Here is a 23,239-nt window from a genome sequence, read left to right on the forward strand (position 1 = left end):
ACACAATAAACAGCACAAATAGTAATGTAAGGCAAATTTTGATTATCAGAGTTGTATGCAAGACCATATTTAAGCTTCTCCACTGGCTTGTAAATAGCTATTAGTGCCAAGTAACTTAAATGTAGACAGGGGAGCTTTATAGTGAACAATGACTTTGAAATGCAAAGCAGTCTCAGCCAGTCAAACATTTACTCAGTGTGCCTTGGAAAAATGGATGCAGGGTTTCTTGATTTTACTCTCATGTCAGATTTCTGCAAATGTGGCAAACGCGCAAGCTTTCATTTTAACAGCAAAAGCAAAAAAGAAAGGAGATGAAAGCAAAGATCTTTCATCTTTGGCCATAAAAAGGCATCAAAGAGATTTTGGAAAGCCTGCCGACATGTTTTGTGTTGCAGGCAAGAGACATTGTTCTTCTAAGCATCTTTACACTTGATGAAAACTGGCCATTTCATGAAAGTGAACATATAGCTGGGAAGAAGTTGCAGCAAGGAGCTGTGTCCACTATTTGCGCCTGGTTTTCACAACACTTTACCTGACCTTACAAAAACTGTTTATGAGGTTATTTTGCACAACATTGTTCATAATCATAATAATGACCATAATCATAAAGACAAGTTAAGAGGTATTAGTTTGGTTTAAACTAATCACTTTTTATATTATTTCTTTGTTTTGCTTCCCTCTTAAGCCTTTCAACACTGTGCCAACCAAACCAACCACCTGCGCCAACAATGCCGTTGCTACGGTTGGTTGGCACAGTTGCTAAAGACACTTTAGTCATGAATTTACATAACTTAGGAAATATTTTGAGACATGGAATATGCTTTTTACCCAAGTACTTCAGTTTCAATTTGCACGAATGTGTTATCTTAACATGTGCTCCTTTAGATCTATTCGACAATGAAAATTTTGTGCCAACTGTACTGCCTGTCAGTTTAAAATATCATTTCCACAACAGAATGCTGTTAATCAAAGCACACAATTTGAGATGTGGTGGGGAATGATATGGTGCAGAAAAATGATGGAGATTTTTCCAATGATGAAATAATTAAAACTATGCCAATCAACCCCATTCTCACATCAGGAAGGAAGGAAGGAAGGGTTCTAAAGCAAGAATGATGAAAATAAATGAACTGATTGGTTTGTTTTACAGGAACAGAAAATGTGATGCCACGCAAACTCAAAATTGACATATTTAAAAGCCACAAAGAATATCTGTGGAAATATTTCATTAATCCTGTATTATGAGCAGACAGATCATGTCCACTCTCCAAAAGAATGGATAAATGTATCCATCTATTTTAATACTACAAGACAAACATCAGTAATATAAGGCGAAACTGTCTTTTTTCTTGTATAGAGAAACTCGAAAAGCATTACTTTTACTACAACTCGTAAAGACACAACAAAAATTTGAAAATAAAAGTCTAGATAGAATAATTGTTGCTGGATGAAGTCACAACCAAAAACATATTTAATAACACTAAACATAATTGAAAAGTAACCATCATACTGGCTATAATAATCATTTGACATTTAAATGAATCATTAAAAAAAAAATAAAAAATGATTATACAAGACAAAAATGTGTTGACTGGTGTTAATTTGATTTCAAATATTTTCCGTGTCTCTGTGTGTTGCTTCCCTCTAAGCCTTTGAACACCAACCAAACTAACAATGTGTGCCAGTAATCCCTGTGTTGGTGTTGGTTGGCATCATTGCAAAAGACACTTGAAATTAACATTCATAATCATGAATTAGCATAATTAGGAAATCATTTAAAATAAAGTCTGCTTACATTTACACATCACTGGGTATTCAGTATTCAGCAACTTGGCTCACCCTGAAAAACAACAGCATGAACATCATTATAACAATTAGTGATGCATTTAGTTTTTCAAGAAACGAAGTACAACATTATGGAAATACATTTCATGTATACATAAATACATACAATACTTTGTGTCTGCCAATTTTAACTATAGGCCATATGATTCTGCCTTTATATTGTATAATATACAATATACAATTCTATAATTATATCTTACAGTTATGATGATATTTTTCATATTTGCAAATTAAATTTTCAATCGTGCAACTTAGAATTTTGCCATTATATTTCACAGTTGTATGTCTTGTAATTGTGACTTTATACTGTACCTGGTCATTGTTAAATGTAAACAAGGTGGACTATTTATCATAATTGTCACTTAATATCTTACAATTGCAACTTTTATTCTTCTAATCTTGACTTTATATCTTGCAAATGTGACAATTATATTACCATATAATGATATATATATATATATATATATATGTAACAAATCATTTAATTGCAATCATAATTGCAACCTTAATTCTGAGGAATAGATAGATAGATAGATAGATAGATAGATAGATAGATAGATAGATAGATAGATAGATAGATAGATAGATAGATAGATAGATAGATAGATAGATAGATAGATAGATAGATAGATGGAGGCAGGCTTTCATGTATCACAATTAGCTTCAGAGGGAAGAAAATACTAAATTATGTACTATAATTGTGCGTATTATAAATAAAAATAGTGTGGAAATACAATTATTGGAAAGCAAGGGGTTTGGGTCAATGCAACGACACACAAACTTACACAGCCAGGCTAGGTAAAAACCAAAGTGTCATATTGACAGATATTCAAACCCAACATAATGAACAAGGTTGAGAATGAATGAGGAGGTCAAACACACATTGATTTGCCGTGAGGTGTTCTGTACATTTCTCTCACTCCAGTACAGCTGCCGTCTCTAAAAACCATCACTCCTGAGGAGGGAACACCGTTAACAGCTTCCCCTGTGATGACAGACAATGTGTCAAATCTGGCGGATTATTCAGAGTCACAGATGGGGGAAGCAAATGAGAAACTTCAGTTGTTCATTGTGGAGCATTCATCCTGCAGGTTTGCATTATAAAGAGCGAGTGAGTCCAATCAAAATTAAATCTATGCAAAATGTCATCTCCATATATCAGAGTGGAGTCTGGTACCTCCCTACACATTATGCACGTTAGCAAGGCGAGATCTCTCATTGTCATTCGTGGAGAATCATTGCATCCCTCAAGCAGGAGGGTGACATTTACTATTCTGGGATGGAGAGATGGGTAAAGGTCTTGCACGGGTGACACAGAGCAGATGGTTTTGCTCACCGGAGAATTTCTGAAAAATCATTCATACGCATTCAAAGACCTCGTGTTAATTTCAAAGAGAACATACCCTGAATAACAGCTCCAGTGGAGACACATGACTTCTCTGTGAGGTGTTTCACATGCTGGAACGCTTCTGTCTTTTTCGCTCTGTTACAATTTATTATTATTATTATTATTATTATTATTATTATTATCATTTTCTGTAGATTTCCTTACTTTTAGGGGTTATATTTTCAAAATGAATTAGTCTTTGAGTAGCATGGATGATTAGTTAATAAGTCACTTATAAAGAAGGCCTATATAATTAGGCTATATGTGTTTCTTAGGCAATGTACACTGGACAGGTTCTTGCAATGAAGAAAGAAAAAAAAATAGAAAAAAAAAAAAAAATTAGATCATTGTTTCCAAGCTAAAATATGAGCCCTCTATAGATAATACTGCTTTTAACAGTGAAACGGCCATCTCATCTGAACCAGGAAACATTGTTTTCCACAACAACTAATACATTTAAATCCTTCAAATAAAGTTGTATCAAAATTTAGTGGATTTGTTTATTAAAGTGACAACAGTGTAAGCAAAGAACTTATAAATATAACTGAGAAGATAATAAAGATAAACCAATTAATACATTTAACTTGTGAACAGAATATGTAATTGTGTATCATTAACAACTGAGCAGTAATTATGTTTTGTATGCAAATGTAATAATATTTGAAATATTATCTGTGTGTGTTCAGCAAACAGGAAACAAGCTCATAAAATAGCATTAGCAAGACCCAGAAGTCGGCCACTTTAGCCATGTAGTGACTTTTGAAACATCCAGCAGCAGGTGATTTAAAGGTTGAATTTTATTTTAATTGTTTGTAAGTGATGTTTGATGATATGCTGAGAAGTTGCCATTGCTTACAGAAGTACACCACTGTTAAAATACTAAAGCTAAAACAAAAATGTCCAATATTTCCCTCCAGAAAGAACAGCATGTTCTCATACATGTTGTTACCACATATATATATATATATAGAGAGAGAGAGAGAGAGAGACCTATGTTTAGTGAAAATCTGCAGTGTTGATCTTAAACCCGCAGAATATTACACATGAATGTAGCTGTACTAAAGTTCAAATGTTCAACATCATTTGCATATCTTCAAAGCAGAGCAACACAGATACAACAAGACAAGCCAGAACTGCAGTTTTCCCCTCTGCATTTCCATAATTGGCTCAGCGTTGATAAATCCAGGGTGCCATCATATTCTCAAAGCTCCAAAATGAATATATAATCACCCTGTAACCATCTTTGCTTTTTACAGATGTTTGCTACCTCTGAATAGCTTTCCATTTGACCTTTTCTGTACTTTATTACTCCAATCAGTCACACAGATCACCCAGAAACATTAAGAATCCATCAAGCACTGAACATGAATACTTCATTAAGACATTAAAACATGTCTTCCCAGCAGTCAAAATCACAGCAGATTACGTTTGTCTCAGTCCTGAATGTCTTACTCTTGTAATTACAACCACTTTGTGCTTTATAAAAGATGGAGCAAATGGTGATTGTGGGCTGCTTTTATTCCCTCTTTTAAATGTTCCAGATATTTTACAATGTGATAATAAATACAGCTATTAATAACTATAATTATAAATAAAATTAAAATAATTATAAAAATTAATAAAAAAAGAAAGAAAGAACTTTTGCAGCATCTCACCACAGCAGTATCAATTTAAAAGTTGTTCAACTTTTTATAAAACAAGACTCAAGATCTTGCTATTTTTCCCAATTCCACATCCATCTCAGAATTTTAAATGCAAAAAATGTGTTCTGTGTGATCATCCCCTTAAGGCTATAGATACACTGGACATGTCAAAGCAAACATTTCAAAAAGATCAGTTCAGTAAAACTTTCCTCATCCATTTGTCCTGTTGTCAGAATATGTCAGAAATAAGGCCTATTCACACCATACACTAAACGACCCAACTTTCTACACACTACAAGTCACACACTACAAGACCCAAACACAATAAATGGCTTGTTGCTAAAAGATGTGTGACAAATGAAAACAATACGTGACTCAGATTATCAAACATGTTTTGTTGAAGTTGTACGACAGCTGGTGAATGTTCATGCCATTCTTAACAGACACATTAACAAATGTTCAATCAAATTAAAATGTTTATCTCACCAAATATTCATCTTGATGGAATGGGGCATCATATACAGATTAGGGTCATTGAGCAACATCTGCAGATGAAACGGCTATGGTGCCCTGGCCAAAAAAAAAAAAAAACTTGCCACTGCCCAATGTTGTACTTTGATTATCTACTTGGGGAGAAGTAGGTAAGTAAATGCTATGTTTTATGGTATGTGGCACTCTAATTGTATCTATGTGATTCTGTCTTTAGTTTTTAATGGAATCTGTGTAGAAATGCTTTAAACATCAAGTAAATTTAAAGTTAAGTTCTACTTTAAATTCTAAGCTAAACATTTTCACAAATGTGTTCTGTTGGCAACAACAAGTGCAGTTAGTTCATGTTACATGGTGTTAACTTTTTTTTTTCTTTTTTCTTTTTTTCAAAAACAAAGATGTGCAATGGGACTGTGTCAGGTTCATCCTTGTTTTCCCATGATTTGTTTGAGTTCTCCTTAGTTTGTTATCTTGGTTACTACTTTGTTCATAAAGCAGATTCACTTGTCTGGCTTTGTCTGGTATTGTCTATTTAAAGGTGGTTTTCTTTTCTCCTGTGTTTATTCTGTGCTTTTGAATGTTGTATTTTGTTGATTAAAGATTGATTGCTGCAATATCGATTCTCCATGGAAGCATAGATGTCAAGAAAGTGTTGTTTTCAAGAAATGTTTATCAGATGTTTCTGGAGCGCATAATGGTTCTTCTATAGCATCACTAACCCCCTTAACAAAACTTATTTTGAAGAGTGTATGGAGTAGACAGAGAGAAAATATGTACTTTACTGAAAAAATAAATAAATAAATAAATAAAGACTCACAGAACCACACAGGTATAAAAAACTCAGTGCTGACCAGGGCAAAGCCTGGTCTACAATACCCAAAACACTGAATTGCTTCCAATAACATATATTTTAAAGTTCTGTACAGGAGAGTTCCCCCTAATACAGGTGAAATACAAGACCCAGAAATAACAAAGATGAGAGTAGACGTGGCACCTCAATGGAAAACACAAAGCTTAATGATCTGATAAGAAATAGCAGGGAAAGAAAGAGCAGAGGGAGTGATGAGAATATGTGGAATTTAGAGAAAGACAGGATCAAAGTAGAAGAGGCAAGGTAGAGGGCTATTAAGAGGGTGAGCCAGACTTTCAGGAAGTTTAGTGAAGACTGCAGAAATAACAAAAGTAGATTTTGAGGGAGAGAGGTCAGGCTGAGAGGACACTGAGGGAAAAGGAAGTGGAATTGTAAAAATATAGGTAGAAGAGCAAGCACAGGCAGTACAAGCCTAACATTTTTTTTTTTTTTTAGTCCAGTACATTTAGTTATTTCAAACAATTATTATAAATACTTAAAATATTTAAATATTTTACTGTATTTCTGATCAAACAAATGCAGCCTTAGTGTGCTAAATATATTTGTTTTGATTATGTCAGAAACTATATGGTACAAATAAATAGTATTGTAAAGAAACATTATTAACACATTAACCACAAAATATATTTAGCCTCCATAAGTAAATTCTGGTTATAATAATAAAACACTTATGTCATTACTTCAGCTTATCAGAAATATTTTAGCTTGTAAAGGGGGGGCTTTAAAATGTGTATTTGGCAATGGGAGACCCTTGAAGTTACAAAGGGTGAGAAAGGCTAAATGGAAAGTAAACTCTAGCGCCTGTATTCACAAAACAGCTTAAAGCTAAAAGTAGCTCATAACTTGCCAATTTAAGCGAAAAAAGCATACAAATTATGGAAGTGTCATCCCTTAATTTAGTACTCCCTAAATTGTTGCTTGAAGAGTGTTTCACAGAGCGTTTTAGTGCTAAAAGTAGTTCCTAAATCTGTAAAAACCATTAGGAGCAATCAAGAGGACTTCTAAGTCACTAAGACCAAATAACAAACTCTCCTAAAATGGCTGTTGCCCTGCAATCTGCCTCGGAAGGTAATTGTTTAAGAAACATTTGATGATAATGAGCTTTCAAACAGGTATCGCCTTAATCGCAAGGGTATTATGACCATTGTAGAACTCGTCAGGGACGCAGTCACTTCACAATTAAATAGAAACAACCCAATAACTTCACATATCAAGCTTTTGACGACTCTATGATACCTGGCCAGGTCAACCCCGCCCTTACTCTTAGCTTAAGACTTCTCTCTATTCCTTAGTAAAAGTTTGTCTCAGCAGCTTTGTGAGTAGGTTTTAAGTGGAAACTCTTAGCTAAAAACATTCACTGCTATTTTAGTGATAAGATTAAATGTCTTGTGAATACAGGCCTTGTATCTTAAGTCTGGTAGCAGTAAAAACACACTAAAATAATTACATCTGAGAACAAAAAACTTTGCCAACTAACTAATTTTGAATGGGACACTGTTCTAATTCTGACCTAAATCCTCTGAGATTTTGTGTCAACAATCAATTAAAGGCTTGCTGAAACAAGTCTAAATAAAAGGTGTGAGAATCATTGTTCATGTGAGCTGTTTCATAGCCAAGAGCGAAGCATGAATCAAACTCTTTTCTAAACCAGCCTGAGCACTAGAAATGTCTCAGCAGACTCAGAGGAGCATTATGGACTGTAGGTACAGTTCATTGCCTCTGGCAAATCTCCATGTTAACTGCCTGACTTTCCTGGTCACCTGTGCCTGAAGAGAGTTCACACAATCTCTTCCATTACAGAAACAGTCAAAGTGGACAATCTGCTCTTACAACAAGAGTAAAACAAAGTCTGTGCAGCCTGTCAGCTTCATTTAATAGTTTCACCAAATGGACTGGAATGGCCTCCAACAGCAAATGGAGACTCCATCATCTCTGCATTCCATGGCCTTTGTGCTCCTCTACTTCATCACACCACTGTAAAGATTTACTTTTGAAAAAACAAAAAACATCACCTCGGTACTAAATAAATAAATAAGTCGGACAGAGCCATGAGAACTCAGTGTTGTCCATTAAACTGGTGGGCAGAGGTAGGAACACAGTTTGGAGGTCTATAAACATCACCTCGGTACTTTAAGGGCATGATGACCCATCGAAAACCCATTGCAGAGGTTATTAAAAACAATGGAAGTAGGCAAAAAGAGAAAAAAGTGCCTGTGTTCCTCACATGTTGTATTTCATTCAGAGATCCTGGGCTGATGTGAAAAGATTTTAGGACATGCGCTTTGGCTTTTCTCATTCAGCTTTTTCTGATTTTACTCAGCTTCATTTAATTCGGTATCAATTCTATGTTCAAATCACAAGGTCTTTCTTTTTTATTCACATCATATTTCTTGATATACTGTATTCTATATTCTATGTTTTAGGTAGTGTATGTCCTTAATTAATTGTTGGTTTCTCTTGGTGTTGCACTGATGGATGAGAAACATTTCACTATATTAATGTAATATGTATGTTGCAAATGAAGGAAAAATCTTGATAAAAGTTTATTAAAGGAACTTTTGATCTGCCCCTCACCCCTATCCCCCACCCCCACCCCCACCCCCCCAGAAACAGCCAATCGAGATTTCAGTCAGGGATATTACAGTAACCAAAATCAATCAATCAATCGATCAATCAATCAATTAATCAATAATTCTTTATCGTCTATTTTTAATCTTAATGATGCATTTTATAACACCATTTTCGTTTCTAATACCATGTGAATATATCCTCTATTGTATTCTACAACAAGAACAATCAGAGCACCTTGTTATCACTAGTTTTATTTTGATTCCTAGAGACTGCTATTAGCTTATAGCCCGTTAGCATCACCAGCGTGGTTGCCGCTAAACCCGTGTGCATTGCTAATGCTCTATTCACACACATTACCATTGCTTTACTCACTGTTACTTGCTTTAATGGCAGATGTATGTCTACCTTTGAGTGCAGGTGATGACACGTCCGAGCTGCATTCGGTGCAGCTTGAGCTTGAGGCTGTAGATAAGCAGATATGGGTCCTGGAGCAGAGGCAGGCACAGCAGAGAGAGCGGAGAGCCACACTGGAAACCTCCCGGGCTGACGCTCACAAGTCCTGGGTAAGTATACAGCACGCTGCTAACAGTCCCATCACCTCTACTCCATGTGTTTCTCTGCATAGGCACAATGCACCCAGGAAGCGATCTTCCCAGATGTCCTTCACTCTGGCGCTGGGACACCACGGACCCTGGTACACCCGCAGCGGAGGACGCGAGCCAGGCCCCGGGCACAAACAACCTCTCCCCCCTCCGGTCTTCGAGATTTCCACCCGGTACCGCTTCGCTCCCCTCCACGAGACAGAACGCGATGCTGTGTTCGTCGGAGACTCCATCTTCCGACACATCCGTGCTACGTTAGCCGATGGTAAAGTGCACACTCACTGTTTCCCTGGTGCTCGTTGTTCTCGATGTTTCTGCGCAGATACCATGATCCTGAAGGGCGACGAGAGCCCCGGGTGTGGTCGTGCTTCACGCCGGTGTTAATGCACCACACTGCGGCAGACGGAAACACTGAAGAGGGACTTCAGGAGCCCTGATCGAGACAGTGCGCAGCACAATGCCCACGGTGACGATCATCGTGTCAGGACCCCTATGTATCGATGAGGACACGAAAGGTTCAGTAGACTTTTTGCTTTAAAAGATTAATGGTTATTGTCATGGTGTAAATAACAGAAACTGCTCTTTGTTAATAACTGGAATCTTTTCTGGGAGCGTCCTAGGCTTTTTCGTGCTGATGGCCTGCACCCCAGCAGAGTCGGAGCAGAACTCCTCTCGGACAACATCTCCAAGACTCTACATTCCATATGACTAGTAAAGCCAATTCTCAAATAACTGCTATGATGACTTTTTGTTCTACCCGCTTAATTATAGAAGTACTTGCGCTGTCCAATCTATTAAGACTGTGTCTGTTCCCCGAACAGTGAGGTCAAAATATAAATTTAATGTAGGATCTAGAAAAAAATCTTATCGTGATTAAACCAGAAAAATGTAAAATAAATGAACAAAAGCAATTTTTATAGTTTTATAGATCACAGATAATAGTTTTGATGTACTATTGACTGAAACCTGGCTAAAACCAAATGATTATATTGGTCTTAATGAGTTTACTCCACCAAACTACTGTTATAAACATGAGCCCCATCAGACTGGTCATGGGGGAGGTGTTGCAACAATATATAGTGATATTCTCAGTGTTACCCAGAAAACAGGATACAGGTTTAAGTCATTAGAAATACTTTTGCTTAATGTTACACTGTCAAATATGCAAAAGAAATCTATCGTATCTCTTGCTCTGGCTACTGTGTATAAACCACCAGGGCCATATACAGAATTCCTAAAATAATTTGCAGATTTCCTCTCAGACCTGTTGGTTACTGCTGATAAAGCGCTAATTGTTGGAGATTTTAACATTCACATTGATAATACAAATGATGCATTAGGACTTGCATTTACTGACCTAATTAACTGTTTTGGAGTCAAGCAAAATGTCACCGGCCCCATTCATCATTTTAATCATACGCTAGATTTAATTATATCGCAAGGACTCGATCTTACTGATACAGATATCGTACCTCAAAGTGATGATGTTACTGACCATCTCCTTGTATCGTGCATTCTGCGTATTAATGATATTAAATATATGGCTTCGCGTTAGCGTCTGGCCAGAACTATTGTTCCAGCCACCAAAGACAGATTTGCAAATAACCTGCCTGATTTATCTCAACTGCTCTATGTACCCATAAAACACACATGAACTAGAAAAATGACTGGCAACATGGGCACTATCTTCTCTAATACATTAAAAGCTGTTGCCCCCATCAAATTAAAAAAGGTTAGAGAAAAACATACTGTGCCGTGGTACAACAGTAGTACCCACTCTCTCTCAAGAAAGAAACTTGTAGTCTTGAGTACAAATGGAGAAAAACTAACTTGGAAGTTTTTAGAATTGTGTGGGAAAAATAGTATGTCCAGCTATAGACAGGCTCTAAAAACTGCCAGGGCTGAGCATATCCTCAGAAAATAACCAAAACAATCCAAGGTTTTTATTCAGCACAGTGGCTAGATTAACAAATAACCAGACGCCACCTGATCTAAATATTCCCTCACAGTTAAATAGTATTGACTTTATGAATTTTCTTCACTGATAAAATAGATAACATCAGAAACACAATAACAAATGTAGATTCTACAGCATCTAATAATTTATCCATCGCACCCAAAGATAAACTGCAGTGCTTTAAAAAACTATGGGACAGGAAGTGCTAAATAAACCTTATCATTGCATCTAAACCAACAACATGTTTTATAGATCCTGTACCCACTAAATTACTGAAAGAGTTGTTACCTGTAGCAGAAGAACCGCTTTCTCAATATTATTAACTCGTCGTTTTCTTTAGGTCACGTCCCAAAACCATTCAAGCTGGCGGTTATTAAGCTTCTTATTAAGAAAACCACAACTAGATCCTAGTGAACAGGCAAATTACAGACCCATTTCAAAATCTGCCATTTATGTCTGAAATTTTAGAAAAAGTTGTGTCTGCTCAATTGTGCTCCTTGCTGCCAAAAAAAAAAAAAAAAAAAAAGATCTCTATGAAGAATTGCAATCGGGTTTCAGGCCCCACCATAGCACAGAATCTGCACTTGTTAAAATTACAAATGACTTGCTTCTTGCATCAGACCAAGGCTGCATTTTACTTGATCTTAGTGCTGTGTTCGACACCATAGATCACCACACATACTCCGAGATCGATTACAAAACTATACAGGTATTCAAGGGCAGGCTTTAAGATGGTTTAGATCCTACCTGTCCGATCGCTACCACTTTGTTTATTTAAATGGGTAGTCATCTCATTTATCACCAGTAAAATATGGAGTGCCACAAGGATCTGTCTTAGGTCCTCTGCTATTTTCAATATATACACGTTGCCCCTTGATAATATTATTAGAAAATACGGGATTAGTTTCCACTGCTATGCTGATGATACTCAACTATATACTCTATCTCAACAAGACCAGATAAAACTTTTAAATTATCTAAGCTAACAGAGTGTGTTAAAAATGTAAAAGATTGGATGACCAATAAATAAATCCTAATCAACTCATAAAAAACAGAAACATTACATATTTAACCAAAAAACATCTACACACAAAAATCTAGATTACAATTTGCAACTAGACAGATGTACTGTTACTTCCTCTACAGTCAAAAATCTGGGTGTTATATTAGACAGCAAATTGTCTTTTGAAAATCATATTTCCCATGTTACAAAAACAGCATTCTTCCATCTTAGAAACATTGCCAAGCTACGTAACATGTTAACTGTTTCTGATGCAGAAAAGCTAGTTCATGCATTCATGACCTCTAGACTGGACTATTGTAATGCACTGCTAGGTGGTTGTCCTGCACCTTCAATAAACAAGCTACAGGTAGTCCAACATGCAGCTCCTAGAGTCCTTACCAGGTCAAAAAATATGATCATAGTACCCCAATACTACAGTCTTTGCACTGGCTACCTATTAAGTTCCGTATCAGTTACAAAATATTATTACTTACCTATAAGACCCTTAATGGTTTAGCTCCTGCATATCTAACTAGTCTTCTACCATGCTACAATCCTTCATGCTCCTTAAAGTGGCAAAACTCTGGACTTTTGGTAGTTCTTAGGATAGCAAACTCCACTAAAGGAGGTAGAGCTTTTTCGCATTTGGCTCCCAAACTCTGGAATAGCCTTCCTGATAACGTTCGGGGTTCAGACACACTCTCTGATTAAATCTAGATTAAAAAACACATCTCTTTGGCCAAGCATTCAAATAATGCATTTCATAATCTTATACTGCAGTTATATCTGATCAAATGTGCATTATTCCTTAGCTTGGGTTAAACTAATTAATTTTACTGGGCTGGAACAGCAGCTATGCTAATTATGTCTCTATTTGTTTCTCTGTTTTGCCACAGGATTTCAATCCCGTGGTAACTAGTATTTACACAAGCTCCAGTCTGGATCCAGAACACCTGAGAAGAGATGATGCCAACCGCTCAGAGGACCTCAGATGATGCCAACCCTGAAACAACATACAGAACTACCATATTTTGCTATAAGTTTGATTGCATAATTGCTGTTAATAGTGTTAATAGTCTGTTTGTTTAAGTCTTTAATTGATTTTTCTGAACATTTCTGCCGTATGCACATAAACTGACAGTCATCACTGATAAGCTACTACTAAATATCGTAGAAACTTAATTTTCTGTAAAGTTGCTTTGCAATGATTTGTATCATAAAAAGCGCTAAACAAATAAACTTGAATTGAATTTAATTGAATTTAATTTAACTGAATCAACCAACCAATCAATCAATCAATCATTATTTAAAATAAATAAAGTTAAATTTATTTATTTATTTATTTATATAGTTATTTATTTATTAACTGGATTATTATTATATAAATTATAAATTATAATTTATAAACTGGATTTCTAAAATAATTAAAACTGAGATAAATATATAAGAACTACACATATAAATGAATGAATGAATGAATGAATGAATGAATGAATGAATGACAAAAACACACCAAAAATTACTCATGCTTTAAGAATTAAAATTAAATTGGACAATACAAAAAAAATAACACTACAATAACACTTCTTTCATTATTACCCCCAAACATATTTATTAAGCAAAAGGGAAAAGGTAAAAGCATAGTGTAAACCACATACAATATAATATAAATGTAGGAGTTGCAGTAACAACTCTGATTGGCTAATTCCTCATAAACAAACAAAAAAACAAACAAATAAATAAATAAACAAGTATGTGGTCTTTTCAGCAAGATTGTTGATGTAAGTGAACTAAGGTCCATTCACACAGCCTTTCAGCTGCCTGGCTGCTGCACTGTCCTTTGCTGTATTTCAGGTGCTTGCCCTCCTTTCCCTTTAACAATCTGCATCTGAGAATGAAGGAAAGAAATCCTGATGATCTGTGACATGTTTCTATCCCACAGGACCAAACAACATTCCCTGACCTTCCCTAGCTATGCCTCACCTCGACCAGAACATTTCTGCAGTACAGATCTTTAATGTCAGAGATTCAGAAGCACATGGGGTTGCTTTATCGAATGCAGAACAGTTTACCTCACCGAGCTCAAGAGTTTCAATTCTGCTCCTCAGGGCTGCCGTAATGAGTTTGGAGGCGATCGGTGAGAATCTTTATTTTTCTCAGCGCGTGTCGCTGCTATCATTTGCACCATAGAGGAAAGTGATGTGCGAGCAGAATTGTTAAGAGCCATTGTGTGAATATTTGATGCATGTTGGTCTGAGTGTCTGTCGGAATGCTGGTCACTCTGAACTGAATAGCTTGCTGTGATACTGATTACTCCATTAGCCTCACCACCGCTGTCTTATATAGAAATAGTCCAACTCATTCTCATATTTTAAAACATGTATAGGCAAGACCAATCAAACCTACCACTTACTTAAAAAAAAAATACAAAAACAAATTTACAATAAAAAAAAAAACAAAAAACCAAACATAAAAAAAAAAAAAAACAAATTAGCATACTTAAAAAAAAAAAAAAGAAATTATATTTTAAATGAATATACATAAGAGTAAACTGATTCAAATGTTTTTGGTCTAAACCGTATAGATTAAAGTTATAGTAAATGCAGTTAGTTGAACTTTACAGTGCTTTTTTGTCCCACTTACACCAAGACTTATGCACATCTTTATATATAATTTAATAAATACTTCTATTGTCTTTGTAATATGGTTAAATGGAACTGTCGAATATATTAACAAACATTTATGGTAAGCTAAAATATTTCTGTTGAAAGTTGTATGTCATGTTCAAATATATTTGCATTTGTTAATTACTTAAACTCTATTAACTTTAAATGTATTGTCAAATAAAACACTACAGATAAGGTTATAATCAATACTTTACCATGCTTTAGCATGTCAAATAACACTTCAAAATAAGCGTGCTTCTTTAAACCTGGAACATTCATATTCTGTGTTTTGGACATTTTGTCTTTCAGTTTAGTTCCTGTCTCCTTAGTTGTCCTGGTAATTGATTATGCCCTTGTTTGTCACCCTGGTTTCCTTAGTGTGTGCTCTTTTGGTTTTTATGGCACCCTGTTGTGTTCACCCATGTCTTGGTTAGTTCCTAGTTTGTCCTGATGTGTATCTATAGCCCTAATTTTTAAAAGTCCTCTTTCTGTTCTCATCAACATACTGTGTTTAGTGTTGATGCTAGTTTGCTGCTTTTCATGTACTCCAGTGTTCTTACGTGTTTGATTTTGTTTTTGGTTAATTGGTAATGACTGCTGTGTATAGATCCTGCCTCGACTATTCCACGCTTGACTCAATGTAACAAATGTGTGAGAACAGAATGAGGAATAATGATTTTAAATGCACTTTAAAGTAAAACCTTTAACATAAATTACATTATTACAAAGTGTGCTTTTTAAAAGTGTATTTAAGTGTTAAGAATTTACAGTATATACTTTAAAGTACACTACAAGTGCACATTCGAGTGCACTTTTACATTTTTCTGATATATATTATGGGGTATATTTAAGACATCTTTAAAAGCATGATTCAAAAACAATCCTCAGATTTCAATAAACAAATATATTCATTATAGACTGTATGTGAATGATAATATTGTAACAATGACATTTCAGCGTTGTGAGATGTACTGTAGCAATTCATTAAACTTGTTTCATACAAAAAGTACAAATCAAATGTAAACCTAACCTTAAAAAGTCTTAGCCCTAAACCTGGCAGGAAAAAATCATATAAAAGGTTTTTTTAATGTGTATCATATGATTTAATAAATTTGATCAAACTGTTTTTATTGATAAAAATACAGTTAAATGAAACAGTAACATACAGGATTAATTCATCTTTTTTGAAGTTTATTAAGTTAATTGCGCCAGTTATCACATAATTCAAACTTTTAGATTGCATTAAAAACTGATAAGCATTATTATATTGGCGTCCACATCTCCCACATGGACAGCACTGGACAGATTTTGGAAACAGGAAGACTGAGTTTTCCCTCCAAGTGATTGGCTGCCACCCAGGTGCTTTCCGCCTCTTATTTGCATAAAGTTTAGTGTTTCTCATCTTTTTTTGATGGTCTCACCAACCCACTCCACTGTCAGTTCCACAATCTCATGTGCAAACTGTCACTCACCTTCCATAGAGAATAAATTTAAATGTTCATTCATCTCCACTCACTCCATGCCATACGTTCCGGCTCAAATTACCATCACCAGCTTGGTCTTTGACAAACTGGTCTTCTTGTATTTTCACTTTGATTTCAGAGTACTTGCTCAGAGAACCAGGGTTTTTGGTGAACAAAAGCTAAAACGATGTGAAATCACGGAAGAAGAGGTGGTCTTCACAGCTGGAGGAACACTGAGGGAGCCTGTTCTCATGGATCCTCATAAACCCTGGGTGGAGGTGATTCTTTCGTCCATGGTCACAGCTGTTCCTCTTTGCTGTTTGATGATGGAGACTGATTGTCTGGCTGAGTTTCACAGGCTTCTGTGGCTGTTTAACCCACGATCGGCCGCCCGGGAGCTGCTGTGCAGATGGCTGATTAGGGAAACTTTCTGTGATGTTCTGTATTTCTGTGTAAGAAGGAGATGGCCGTCGTGTGATCCTCATAACAAAGTCTCCTTTTTTCTTGGCCTTTTTTCTATCCTCACTCTGTTTTCTGAAGGACACTCAAGTAGCTCCTGCCTTTAAAAAAATAGTATAATATTTTGCTCCAAACATGCCCTGAAGGTGTTTACATAAAAAAAAGTTAATTTCTTCATGTTCTAATAAATTGTTTAACATTTTAAGTTGTATTAAATTAACCTGAACAAACATGAAATAACAACAGTGTATTTATAAATTAACATTAACCTAGATTATTAAATGTTGTTCTGAAAGTTTGTTATCTAATGAATTAACTTATCTTTATTATTATTAGTATTATTATTATTATTATAGTATTGTTGACATTGGAAACAATATTACATATTATTTTAAGCTAATAATCCAACATAATTCTCTAAATTTAGTTTATATTTATATGTGGCAAAATTGCAGCATATTAAGTGTTACCTTTGCACAGTACGCGGTAATCTCCCAATATAATTTAAATTACGCAAATATAGAAAATTAAGTGGGAATTTGAAGTGCTACTTGTTTACAGTAATTCACTCAAAAGTTCATTTGAATCATTTGTGCATTGCCATTACATTATCTCTTAGATTAATATAAATACTTATCAGTATTTGTAATGTATACTGTAAATTATCGGGTGTTTGATGCTGTATGTAAACCAGCATCCCTGACCTGATCTAATTAGAAATAGAGAGAAAAAAAAACGTGTTGCTTTGGCTGTGTACTGTAACGGCATACGATTAATTTGTCAAATGTAATTCCCATGTGACCACCACTAATGGCCAGTTTGACATTAGTATTCAATGACACTATACCAGAAATTAGTAACTGAGAAATAAAAAGCATATTTTTTATCAGCCAAAACTACGTATGGCATCTTGGCTACAAACCAAAAAAAAAAATAAAGAAAGAAAGAAAGAAAGAAAGAAAGAAACTCAGACTACTATATGTATTATTACTTTACATGGTTGTAACTGTCAGGTATTATAAAAAGTTAATGCCCTTGAGATTCTTTAATGACTTGAGACCTTTTTTTTGACACATGCTATGTAATATCAACTGCCATGGAAATACTGCAAATAGCATGCAAGATATGTACAAATGCTTTACAAACACACTGCCCAGGTTTTTCATGTCTGGTTTATATTTGTCTTATCTGATCTGTCATAATGACAAATGGTGAGTGTGAACAGTTGTTACATTATTGGTTTCATGCTGTCTCGACTGCCATTTGTGTAATCACAATATTCCTGACCTGACCTTGCCTTTTTCCCCTCTTGCAACACACTAAAAGTTAAGCACTCAACCCGTCACTGCCAGCACACACAAGGATCAAGCATGTTAAGCTCTGCTGTGTTAAGTTGCGGTTAATCTACTTGAAACCATTTTTTGGGGAATAACATAGCCCACTTTCTATATAGTAAAAAATAAAGAGAAAAAAATCAAAGTAATCAGTTAAAAAACAAGGTGCTTAAAAACATTTCATAAAAGGTGCACCATTAAGCTAAATAAAATTGTTTGTTATTTAGAATGGGGCCCATCATATTTAATTGAGGTTTACTGTTTTACAATGCTGTCACTAAAAAAATTTGGGACCTAAAAGAACTAAATTTGAGCTTCCTGGGATTGTCAAACTGGTGGAAACCCGCCAAGAACCCTTTGGCACACTTTAAAAAAAATAAAATAAAATAAAATAAAATTAATGTGGGTTAAAAAAAATGTCCATCAGCACATGTCCCCCGTTGTGATTGCATTTTGTGTCATCCTGAGTGTGAGATGCCACAATAGCTTTCTGTCCACAGAGAGGTTTGTGTGAAGGACACGGAGGCGATCAAGTTTACCCATAGTGTCCCACAACTCCCATCAAGCTCTAACAGTGTTCATTACTGGCCGCATGTTAATGCTAAATAAAAAATGGCATAAGCATGAGGATCAGCTTCTTTCCCCCAATCTGTGTTACATTTAAAGTATTAATTACAAAATTTGGCTATTTTAAACAACATCCACAAAATGAATATAAATGCACATTTAAATGAAAAGTTGCCCATATCCGCAATATATATTAATTATTTGCATGTCTAAGCAGCTAATTGAGAAAAATTCAGATTTCAGTCAGGGACATCATGAATTCACAGCTGACCTCAGTGCTGATTCTCATGTGCGCGGCAACCGTTTTGCCCCAGTTCCATTTATAGCAAGTTGCACTGGGGAATATTGTTCCTCTAAAGAGCTCTTACGGGCAGGGAATACAATCTCAGGGGGAGGGAAATCTAGGGTCCCCTGAAGACCCAAAGTAAATACTTTTTTTTTTGATAAAGATCGAATTTCAGGCTTCATAGCCACAGGCCCATAATATAAAAATTCCTGAATTAAAATTAACACTAACTCCACCTTAAATTCCAAAATTAAATTTTGGTAAATTTTTTTTTTTTAAATTGGAAAAAAAGGATTTATTTAATATTGGAAATAAAAAAGAAAACAAAACTCTGAATCACAAGGATGTTGGAAACAAAAAAAAAGGTTATCTGTAACAACAGGCCAAACAGATTTTTCCCCCATACACCAGCCAGTGGTTTATGCTTCAGATTCACATTAAACGTGTGATTGGTCCTTTTATTTTAAAATGCATCCCTGGAAGACCTTTTGAAAATAAATATTTTTATAATATAAATTAATTATGTTTATTTAAGTTATTATATTTTATTTTATTTTATTTTTTTTCAGTTTAAAATATAGGTGTAAACCGAGATATTAAATTTGTCCAATATTCCCCACCGGCCCCAATTGTGTTTTGTATATTTTTTGTCCCCCCCTTTAAAAATGGGGGGGGGGGACCAAAATTTGGGTAAATTTTTGAAAAAGAGCAAAATCAAATTTCCTAAGTTTGTTTGGTTTTAACAATAAAACGTCCCCACACAAAAATTTTTTTTTACACATGTAAAGTTGTTTGTTGCCCTAATGTTTTAATTTTATACTGGAAACTGGGGTTTCACAACAACAACAAAACCAAACCAGTCCCCCCCCCCCCCTTTTTTTGAAAAGTTGAATTGAAAACTTGGTCTAAGCCCAAGGTCCAAACGAGGCTCAATGTCTGGGAAATTCCTTAAGAAATTTTAAACTTTACGTTTTTGTTTTTTTTTGGATTTTTAAACCCTTAAATGTTGTTTCAAATGTTGGAACACTTACAACTACCTTAAACTAACTATTGGTAAAGTCCAACTAGTAAAGTTTGTTTTTTTTTTTTTTATTGCGGAAAAAAAAAATTTTCCCATAGCTAATAGTTTTTTTTTTTTTTTTTTTTGAATTATTGTGAAAGAAAAATTGGTTTTGCCCAAACTTAAGGCCTTAAAATTGGTTGGGCCTACTAAACACCATGCCAGTCCCCCTAACAAAAAAGTTTAAGCATTCTTTGAAGAAATAAAATATAAACAGCCCTGACATTGTTAAGAAAACAAAAGCCCCGTTTTTAAGAATGCATTGCCCCCCCTGTTTTCTCCCTAGCAAGGCTAGAGCAGTGGAACAATTTGCTTTCTAAAATTCCACTTTATGTTTTTTTAGGCTACTTTTCAAGTACCGGATACCACATGGGAATGGGCTGTACTTGCCATTGTTGGTTTGACAAAGAAAAAATTTGATTGGTCCCCCCCCCTCTGCAAATTACCCCGATAATCGTAAGTTTAGACTGGGTACAACCCACTATGTTTAAAATGGTCAGTTTGCTTGTTTGTTCTTGATACATCAATAAATAGTTTTTTAGTTGGACATTTATTTTAAGAGCAGATCATACTTGTTAAAAAATATTTATAAAACCTAGCCCGACAAACAAGGCAAATTTTTTCCCACTAAATGGGTTGTTTTTGTGTTAACTTTGCAGTGATAAGATGGGGACGAATGGTTGCCACAAATCAGGCACAAAGAGCGATTTCTCTTGTAAAATTTTTTCAAAGGCCCTTTTTTTTTTTCTTTGCATTCCATGAACAATTCACAACTTAAAATAATCAAGCGCACTGGCCATCCCAAATTATTTTTTTTTTTTTTTAAAAGTTTAAAAAATGAATAATTTTTAATCAAATAAGCCCTTTGGAGCATCACTTTTAGTTTTTTTTTCCGAAAATAATGCTCCTGTGCCCCTCCCAAAAATTTGTCCCTTTTTTGGGTTTTTGGTGGTAAAAAATTATTTTGGTATTTTATGCTTTTCTTCCTGAGGCGCCCAAAAACAAATTAAAAAAAGCAAAATTTGCCCACCCTAACTCCCTTTTGAATGCCATGGGTTTTTGTAATCTTAATGTTTTTTTTTTTCCCCCCTGCCCAAAGTTTTGGGTCCCACTGCAACATTTTTTCATATTTGAGGGCTTTTTTACTACTGAAAAATCAAGTCCCTTTGCCAATAATCCTGTTTGGGAAATAAAAAAACATAATAATACAATAAAATAAAAAAAAACCATTCCCCAAAATCATTTTGTTTGTTTGATTTATTATTTTATTATTTTTATATTATTTTTTCCCCCCGTACATAACACAACCCACCGATCGTTAAGTGTGGTAAATAATAATATAATATATAATAAAATATAGTAATATTTATAGTTTAATATTATAATATTATTATAGTTTAAAATATAATACACAACCCAGGTTTTTTTATAGCAAATGTATTCACTAAATTTAAAGAAAAATTTTCAGAATAAAATAGCCACATGTGTTTAAAATTGAAATGCCCCGTTGATTTATAATGAATAACCAAAACCTTTGTTTTCAAAATGTTAACAAAACCAGAACCAAACCCAAAACCCTTGGCCTTAATCGCCTACAACGTGCCCAAAGATTTTAGGGGGGTTTGACACAGTCCCCCTAAAAAAAATAACTTTTTGTTAGTAGCTTTTGGTTTTTAAAAACTAAAAGTAAAATGGAAATGCCCGTGTTTTAATGGAAAAATAATCATAAACATGTTGTACCACTCTAAAAACAATGTTTTGGTTTGATCCTCTACCTGCACCAAGTGGCCCCCCATCTCCTGCCCCCTTGCCCCTTTAACTTTGGCCCTACAAACTATAATGGAAACAAACACAACCCTCATATTTTTAATTATCCTAAAAACAGAAAGCCAAGTCAATAAGGAGATTGAAAAAGAAATTTGGACCCAAGAGCCAGATGTTTTGCTATAGTCTGTTAATCTAAAAACCAAGCCCCCCCCCCCCACAATTCTTTTAGACATTTCCTGAACATTACTCCCTGGGAAAAACAACATTACATTTGGAAGATGAAAGCAAAACAAAATGTTGTGGTGTTGGTGTGGTGTGTTGGGGTGTGTTTTGGTGGGGTTCTGTCAAGGGTACAAGTACAAAGCCCAATAACAAAATATTCAATTATCCCCCTTTAAAACACAAAATTTTGCTACAAAAATGTTTTGTTTTTAATGCTGTTGTTTGAATATTTCAACCATATTTTTTTAGTGGCCCATGCTCACAATAAAACAATATTTAATAAATAAATTCAAATTTCCGAAGAATACAGTTTTGTAAACATTATGACACGTTTTAAATTGTAGTATATTGCTAACTACCCAGTTGAATTATTAAAGCTACCCTCAAAATTTATAGTCCATAAGTGTATAACATATTACATTGTTAAAAATTGTGGAACTCAAAAATCATAACCTTTTTATGTTTTTTAAAACTTATCCTTCAAGTTAGCAAACATTAATTTTTTTGTTTTTGTTTTTTTGTTTTTTACAACCGTAAAAAAGGCAATGCAAAACAACAACAGGTTAAAAAAACAAAAACAAAAAAGTGATGTTCAGGTAACAAGCAAAGTTAAAATGAAAGTAATCCAAATGTAAACTAAAACCTTAAATTAGGTGGGGCAAATTTTTTTCCCCCTTGTTTTATTTTTTTGCAATTTACTAGATACGATTCCTTCATTACAAATTTCCCCCCCCCAAATACAAAAACCACTGGCCTTCTGCCCCTCCTCAAAGTACCTTAAACCCCGGATTAAGTCTTTGTTTTTTTTTTTTTTGAGACTTTATGAGCTCCTCCATAAAGCTGCCCGTTTCTGCAAGTTGAATTGAATTCCTCCCAACGGGAAAAAAACCCATTCCCAAAGAGACACACAAAATCCCCTCTCCTCACTGGACCTTCAACCCGGGACCTTTTAGCCCTGACGTCCCCCTGTTTTGGCCATTTTTTTTTCAAAAAGCTTTTTTTTATGTTTTTTAGCACTTGAACTTAACCCTAAATTGCCCTATCCAT

Source organism: Cyprinus carpio, chromosome A20, assembly GCF_018340385.1.
Source record: "Cyprinus carpio isolate SPL01 chromosome A20, ASM1834038v1, whole genome shotgun sequence".
NCBI classification, from domain to species: Eukaryota; Metazoa; Chordata; class Actinopteri; order Cypriniformes; family Cyprinidae; genus Cyprinus; species Cyprinus carpio.